Source organism: Ixodes scapularis, unplaced genomic scaffold (genome assembly GCF_016920785.2).
Source record: "Ixodes scapularis isolate PalLabHiFi unplaced genomic scaffold, ASM1692078v2 ptg001675l_1___fragment_3__unscaffolded, whole genome shotgun sequence".
Classification (NCBI taxonomy): Eukaryota; Metazoa; Arthropoda; class Arachnida; order Ixodida; family Ixodidae; genus Ixodes; species Ixodes scapularis.
Genome location: NW_024610183.1, coordinates 45,251 through 54,300, shown reverse-complemented (window position 1 = coordinate 54,300; position 9,050 = coordinate 45,251).

The window sequence follows — 9,050 nt, the reverse complement described above, 5'->3', positions numbered from 1 at the left end:
ATACCCAGCTACATTCTAAACGAAAATTCGATATTCTCGGGCGATGTTTGTGGCTTCCCGAGCCGGGCGGAACTGCAAAGAAAAACGTTGGGACTTAGTCTCCAGAGCGAAAAGACGCGGGTTTCGGTGCCAGGGACGGGAATTTAGAAAAATACAGAAAAATAATTAGTATAAATATCAAAATGCTCTCCTCGAATATGATACTAGACATACCCAGCTACATTCTAAACGAAAATTCGATATTCTCAGGCGATGTTTGTGGCTTCCCGAGCCGGGCGGAACTGCAAAGAAAAACGTTGGGACTTAGTCTCCAGAGCGAAAAGACGCGGGTTTCGGTGCCGGGGACGGGAATTTAGAAAAATGCAGAAAAATAATTAGAATAAATATCAAAATGCTCTCCTCGAATATGATACTAGACATACCCAGCTACATTCTAAACGAAAATTCGATATTCTCGGGCGATGTTTGTGGCTTCCCGAGCCGGGCGGAACTGCAAAGAAAAACGTTGGGACTTAGTCTCCAGAGCGAAAAGACGCGGGTTTCGGTGCCAGGGACGGGAATTTAGAAAAATACAGAAAAATAATTAGTATAAATATCAAAATGCTCTCCTCGAATATGATACTAGACATACCCAGCTACATTCTAAACGAAAATTCGATATTCTCGGGCGATGTTTGTGGCTTCCCGAGCCGGGCGGAACTGCAAAGAAAAACGTTGGGACTTAGTCTCCAGAGCGAAAAGACGCGGGTTTCGGTGCCAGGGACGGGAATTTAGAAAAATACAGAAAAATAATTAGTATAAATATCAAAATGCTCTCCTCGAATATGATACTAGACATACCCAGCTACATTCTAAACGAAAATTCGATATTCTCAGGCGATGTTTGTGGCTTCCCGAGCCGGGCGGAACTGCAAAGAAAAACGTTGGGACTTAGTCTCCAGAGCGAAAAGACGCGGGTTTCGGTGCCAGGGACGGGAATTTAGAAAAATGCAGAAAAATAATTAGAATAAATATCAAAATGCTCTCCTCGAATATGATACTAGACATACCCAGCTACATTCTAAACGAAAAGTCGATATTCTCGGGCGATGTTTGTGGCTTCCCGAGCCGGGCGGAACTGCAAAGAAAAACGTGGAGACAGTCTCCAGAGCGAAAAGACGCGGTTTTCGGTGCCAGGGACGGGAATTTAGAAAAATGCAGAAAAATAATTAGAATAAATATCAAAATGCTCTCCTCGAATATGATACTAGACATACCCAGCTACATTCTAAACGAAAATTCGATATTCTCGGGCGATGTTTGTGGCTTCCCGAGCCGGGCGGATCTGCAAAGAAAAACGTGGAGACAGTCTCCAGAGCGAAAAGACGCGGTTTTCGGTGCCAGGGACGGGAATTTAGAAACATGCAGAAAAATAATTAGAATAAATATCAAAATGCTCTCCTCGAATATGATACTAGACATACCCAGCTACATTCTAAACGAAAATTCGATATTCTCGGGCGATGTTTGTGGCTTCCCGAGCCGGGCGGAACTGCAAAGAAAAACGTGGAGACAGTCTCCAGAGCGAAAAGACGCGGGTTTCGGTGCCAGGGACGGGAATTTAGAAAAATACAGAAAAATAATTAGTATAAATATCAAAATGCTCTCCTCGAATATGATACTAGACATACCCAGCTACATTCTAAACGAAAAGTCGATATTCTCGGGCGATGTTTGTGGCTTCCCGAGCCGGGCGGAACTGCAAAGAAAAACGTGGAGACAGTCTCCAGAGCGAAAAGACGCGGTTTTCGGTGCCAGGGACGGGAATTTAGAAAAATGCAGAAAAATAATTAGAATAAATATCAAAATGCTCTCCTCGAATATGATACTAGACATACCCAGCTACATTCTAAACGAAAATTCGATATTCTCGGGCGATGTTTGTGGCTTCCCGAGCCGGGCGGAACTGCAAAGAAAAACGTGGAGACAGTCTCCAGAGCGAAAAGACGCGGTTTTCGGTGCCAGGGACGGGAATTTAGAAAAATGCAGAAAAATAATTAGAATAAATATCAAAATGCTCTCCTCGAATATGATACTAGACATACCCAGCTACATTCTAAACGAAAATTCGATATTCTCGGGCGATGTTTGTGGCTTCCCGAGCCGGGCGGAACTGCAAAGAAAAACGTGGAGACAGTCTCCAGAGCGAAAAGACGCGGGTTTCGGTGCCAGGGACGGGAATTTAGAAAAATACAGAAAAATAATTAGTATAAATATCAAAATGCTCTCCTCGAATATGATACTAGACATACCCAGCTACATTCTAAACGAAAATTCGATATTCTCAGGCGATGTTTGTGGCTTCCCGAGCCGGGTGGAACTGCAAAGAAAAACGTTGGGACTTAGTCTCCAGAGCGAAAAGACGCGGGTTTCGGTGCCAGGGACGGGAATTTAGAAAAATGCAGAAAAATAATTAGAATAAATATCAAAATGCTCTCCTCGAATATGATACTAGACATACCCAGCTACATTCTAAACGAAAATTCGATATTCTCGGGCGATGTTTGTGGCTTCCCGAGCCGGGCGGAACTGCAAAGAAAAACGTTGGGACTTAGTCTCCAGAGCGAAAAGACGCGGGTTTCGGTGCCAGGGACGGGAATTTAGAAAAATACAGAAAAATAATTAGTATAAATATCAAAATGCTCTCCTCGAATATGATACTAGACATACCCAGCTACATTCTAAACGAAAATTCGATATTCTCAGGCGATGTTTGTGGCTTCCCGAGCCGGGTGGAACTGCAAAGAAAAACGTTGGGACTTAGTCTCCAGAGCGAAAAGACGCGGGTTTCGGTGCCAGGGACGGGAATTTAGAAAAATGCAGAAAAATAATTAGAATAAATATCAAAATGCTCTCCTCGAATATGATACTAGACATACCCAGCTACATTCTAAACGAAAATTCGATATTCTCGGGCGATGTTTGTGGCTTCCCGAGCCGGGCGGAACTGCAAAGAAAAACGTTGGGACTTAGTCTCCAGAGCGAAAAGACGCGGGTTTCGGTGCCAGGGACGGGAATTTAGAAAAATACAGAAAAATAATTAGTATAAATATCAAAATGCTCTCCTCGAATATGATACTAGACATACCCAGCTACATTCTAAACGAAAATTCGATATTCTCAGGCGATGTTTGTGGCTTCCCGAGCCGGGCGGAACTGCAAAGAAAAACGTTGGGACTTAGTCTCCAGAGCGAAAAGACGCGGGTTTCGGTGCCAGGGACGGGAATTTAGAAAAATACAGAAAAATAATTAGTATAAATATCAAAATGCTCTCCTCGAATATGATACTAGACATACCCAGCTACATTCTAAACGAAAATTCGATATTCTCAGGCGATGTTTGTGGCTTCCCGAGCCGGGCGGAACTGCAAGAAAAACGTGGAGACAGTCTCCAGAGCGAAAAGACGCGGGTTTCGGTGCCAGGGACGGGAATTTAGAAAAATACAGAAACATAATTAGTATAAATATCAAAATGCTCTCCTCGAATATGATACTAGACATACCCAGCTACATTCTAAACGAAAATTCGATATTCTCAGGCGATGTTTGTGGCTTCCCGAGCCGGGCGGAACTGCAAAGAAAAACGTGGAGACAGTCTCCAGAGCGAAAAGACGCGGGTTTCGGTGCCAGGGACGGGAATTTAGAAAAATGCAGAAAAATAATTAGAATAAATATCAAAATGCTCTCCTCGAATATGATACTAGACATACCCAGCTACATTCTAAACGAAAATTCGATATTCTCGGGCGATGTTTGTGGCTTCCCGAGCCGGGCGGAACTGCAAAGAAAAACGTTGGGACTTAGTCTCCAGAGCGAAAAGACGCGGGTTTCGGTGCCAGGGACGGGAATTTAGAAAAATACAGAAAAATAATTAGTATAAATATCAAAATGCTCTCCTCGAATATGATACTAGACATACCCAGCTACATTCTAAACGAAAAGTCGATATTCTCGGGCGATGTTTGTGGCTTCCCGAGCCGGGCGGAACTGCAAAGAAAAACGTTGGGACTTAGTCTCCAGAGCGAAAAGACGCGGGTTTCGGTGCCAGGGACGGGAATTTAGAAAAATGCAGAAAAATAATTAGAATAAATATCAAAATGCTCTCCTCGAATATGATACTAGACATACCCAGCTACATTCTAAACGAAAATTCGATATTCTCGGGCGATGTTTGTGGCTTCCCGAGCCGGGCGGAACTGCAAAGAAAAACGTTGGGACTTAGTCTCCAGAGCGAAAAGACGCGGGTTTCGGTGCCAGGGACGGGAATTTAGAAAAATGCAGAAAAATAATTAGAATAAATATCAAAATGCTCTCCTCGAATATGATACTAGACATACCCAGCTACATTCTAAACGAAAATTCGATATTCTCGGGCGATGTTTGTGGCTTCCCGAGCCGGGCGGAACTGCAAAGAAAAACGTTGGGACTTAGTCTCCAGAGCGAAAAGACGCGGGTTTCGGTGCCAGGGACGGGAATTTAGAAAAATGCAGAAAAATAATTAGAATAAATATCAAAATGCTCTCCTCGAATATGATACTAGACATACCCAGCTACATTCTAAACGAAAAGTCGATATTCTCGGGCGATGTTTGTGGCTTCCCGAGCCGGGCGGAACTGCAAAGAAAAACGTTGGGACTTAGTCTCCAGAGCGAAAAGACGCGGGTTTCGGTGCCAGGGACGGGAATTTAGAAAAATACAGAAAAATAATTAGTATAAATATCAAAATGCTCTCCTCGAATATGATACTAGACATACCCAGCTACATTCTAAACGAAAAGTCGATATTCTCGGGCGATGTTTGTGGCTTCCCGAGCCGGGCGGAACTGCAAAGAAAAACGTTGGGACTTAGTCTCCAGAGCGAAAAGACGCGGGTTTCGGTGCCAGGGACGGGAATTTAGAAAAATACAGAAAAATAATTAGTATAAATATCAAAATGCTCTCCTCGAATATGATACTAGACATACCCAGCTACATTCTAAACGAAAAGTCGATATTCTCGGGCGATGTTTGTGGCTTCCCGAGCCGGGCGGAACTGCAAAGAAAAACGTTGGGACTTAGTCTCCAGAGCGAAAAGACGCGGGTTTCGGTGCCAGGGACGGGAATTTAGAAAAATACAGAAAAATAATTAGTATAAATATCAAAATGCTCTCCTCGAATATGATACTAGACATACCCAGCTACATTCTAAACGAAAAGTCGATATTCTCGGGCGATGTTTGTGGCTTCCCGAGCCGGGCGGAACTGCAAAGAAAAACGTTGGGACTTAGTCTCCAGAGCGAAAAGACGCGGGTTTCGGTGCCAGGGACGGGAATTTAGAAAAATACAGAAAAATAATTAGTATAAATATCAAAATGCTCTCCTCGAATATGATACTAGACATACCCAGCTACATTCTAAACGAAAAGTCGATATTCTCGGGCGATGTTTGTGGCTTCCCGAGCCGGGCGGAACTGCAAAGAAAAACGTTGGGACTTAGTCTCCAGAGCGAAAAGACGCGGGTTTCGGTGCCAGGGACGGGAATTTAGAAAAATGCAGAAAAATAATTAGAATAAATATCAAAATGCTCTCCTCGAATATGATACTAGACATACCCAGCTACATTCTAAACGAAAATTCGATATTCTCGGGCGATGTTTGTGGCTTCCCGAGCCGGGCGGAACTGCAAAGAAAAACGTTGGGACTTAGTCTCCAGAGCGAAAAGACGCGGGTTTCGGTGCCAGGGACGGGAATTTAGAAAAATGCAGAAAAATAATTAGAATAAATATCAAAATGCTCTCCTCGAATATGATACTAGACATACCCAGCTACATTCTAAACGAAAAGTCGATATTCTCGGGCGATGTTTGTGGCTTCCCGAGCCGGGCGGAACTGCAAAGAAAAACGTTGGGACTTAGTCTCCAGAGCGAAAAGACGCGGGTTTCGGTGCCAGGGACGGGAATTTAGAAAAATACAGAAAAATAATTAGTATAAATATCAAAATGCTCTCCTCGAATATGATACTAGACATACCCAGCTACATTCTAAACGAAAATTCGATATTCTCAGGCGATGTTTGTGGCTTCCCGAGCCGGGCGGAACTGCAAGAAAAACGTGGAGACAGTCTCCAGAGCGAAAAGACGCGGGTTTCGGTGCCAGGGACGGGAATTTAGAAAAATACAGAAAAATAATTAGTATAAATATCAAAATGCTCTCCTCGAATATGATACTAGACATACCCAGCTACATTCTAAACGAAAATTCGATATTCTCAGGCGATGTTTGTGGCTTCCCGAGCCGGGCGGAACTGCAAAGAAAAACGTGGAGACAGTCTCCAGAGCGAAAAGACGCGGGTTTCGGTGCCAGGGACGGGAATTTAGAAAAATGCAGAAAAATAATTAGAATAAATATCAAAATGCTCTCCTCGAATATGATACTAGACATACCCAGCTACATTCTAAACGAAAATTCGATATTCTCGGGCGATGTTTGTGGCTTCCCGAGCCGGGCGGAACTGCAAAGAAAAACGTTGGGACTTAGTCTCCAGAGCGAAAAGACGCGGGTTTCGGTGCCAGGGACGGGAATTTAGAAAAATACAGAAAAATAATTAGTATAAATATCAAAATGCTCTCCTCGAATATGATACTAGACATACCCAGCTACATTCTAAACGAAAATTCGATATTCTCGGGCGATGTTTGTGGCTTCCCGAGCCGGGCGGAACTGCAAAGAAAAACGTTGGGACTTAGTCTCCAGAGCGAAAAGACGCGGTTTTCGGTGCCAGGGACGGGAATTTAGAAAAATGCAGAAAAATAATTAGAATAAATATCAAAATGCTCTCCTCGAATATGATACTAGACATACCCAGCTACATTCTAAACGAAAATTCGATATTCTCGGGCGATGTTTGTGACTTCCCGAGCCGGGCGGAACTGCAAAGAAAAACGTGGAGACAGTCTCCAGAGCGAAAAGACGCGGGTTTCGGTGCCAGGGACGGGAATTTAGAAAAATACAGAAAAATAATTAGTATAAATATCAAAATGCTCTCCTCGAATATGATACTAGACATACCCAGCTACATTCTAAACGAAAAGTCGATATTCTCGGGCGATGTTTGTGGCTTCCCGAGCCGGGCGGAACTGCAAAGAAAAACGTGGAGACAGTCTCCAGAGCGAAAAGACGCGGTTTTCGGTGCCAGGGACGGGAATTTAGAAAAATGCAGAAAAATAATTAGAATAAATATCAAAATGCTCTCCTCGAATATGATACTAGACATACCCAGCTACATTCTAAAAGAAAATTCGATATTCTCGGGCGATGTTTGTGGCTTCCCGAGCCGGGCGGAACTGCAAAGAAAAACGTGGAGACAGTCTCCAGAGCGAAAAGACGCGGTTTTCGGTGCCAGGGACGGGAATTTAGAAAAATGCAGAAAAATAATTAGAATAAATATCAAAATGCTCTCCTCGAATATGATACTAGACATACCCAGCTACATTCTAAACGAAAATTCGATATTCTCGGGCGATGTTTGTGGCTTCCCGAGCCGGGCGGAACTGCAAAGAAAAACGTGGAGACAGTCTCCAGAGCGAAAAGACGCGGGTTTCGGTGCCAGGGACGGGAATTTAGAAAAATACAGAAAAATAATTAGTATAAATATCAAAATGCTCTCCTCGAATATGATACTAGACATACCCAGCTACATTCTAAACGAAAATTCGATATTCTCAGGCGATGTTTGTGGCTTCCCGAGCCGGGTGGAACTGCAAAGAAAAACGTTGGGACTTAGTCTCCAGAGCGAAAAGACGCGGGTTTCGGTGCCAGGGACGGGAATTTAGAAAAATGCAGAAAAATAATTAGAATAAATATCAAAATGCTCTCCTCGAATATGATACTAGACATACCCAGCTACATTCTAAACGAAAATTCGATATTCTCGGGCGATGTTTGTGGCTTCCCGAGCCGGGCGGAACTGCAAAGAAAAACGTTGGGACTTAGTCTCCAGAGCGAAAAGACGCGGGTTTCGGTGCCAGGGACGGGAATTTAGAAAAATACAGAAAAATAATTAGTATAAATATCAAAATGCTCTCCTCGAATATGATACTAGACATACCCAGCTACATTCTAAACGAAAATTCGATATTCTCAGGCGATGTTTGTGGCTTCCCGAGCCGGGTGGAACTGCAAAGAAAAACGTTGGGACTTAGTCTCCAGAGCGAAAAGACGCGGGTTTCGGTGCCAGGGACGGGAATTTAGAAAAATGCAGAAAAATAATTAGAATAAATATCAAAATGCTCTCCTCGAATATGATACTAGACATACCCAGCTACATTCTAAACGAAAATTCGATATTCTCGGGCGATGTTTGTGGCTTCCCGAGCCGGGCGGAACTGCAAAGAAAAACGTTGGGACTTAGTCTCCAGAGCGAAAAGACGCGGGTTTCGGTGCCAGGGACGGGAATTTAGAAAAATACAGAAAAATAATTAGTATAAATATCAAAATGCTCTCCTCGAATATGATACTAGACATACCCAGCTACATTCTAAACGAAAATTCGATATTCTCAGGCGATGTTTGTGGCTTCCCGAGCCGGGCGGAACTGCAAAGAAAAACGTTGGGACTTAGTCTCCAGAGCGAAAAGACGCGGGTTTCGGTGCCAGGGACGGGAATTTAGAAAAATGCAGAAAAATAATTAGAATAAATATCAAAATGCTCTCCTCGAATATGATACTAGACATACCCAGCTACATTCTAAACGAAAATTCGATATTCTCGGGCGATGTTTGTGGCTTCCCGAGCCGGGCGGAACTGCAAAGAAAAACGTTGGGACTTAGTCTCCAGAGCGAAAAGACGCGGGTTTCGGTGCCAGGGACGGGAATTTAGAAAAATACAGAAAAATAATTAGTATAAATATCAAAATGCTCTCCTCGAATATGATACTAGACATACCCAGCTACATTCTAAACGAAAATTCGATATTCTCGGGCGATGTTTGTGGCTTCCCGAGCCGGGCGGAACTGCAAAGAAAAACGTTGGGA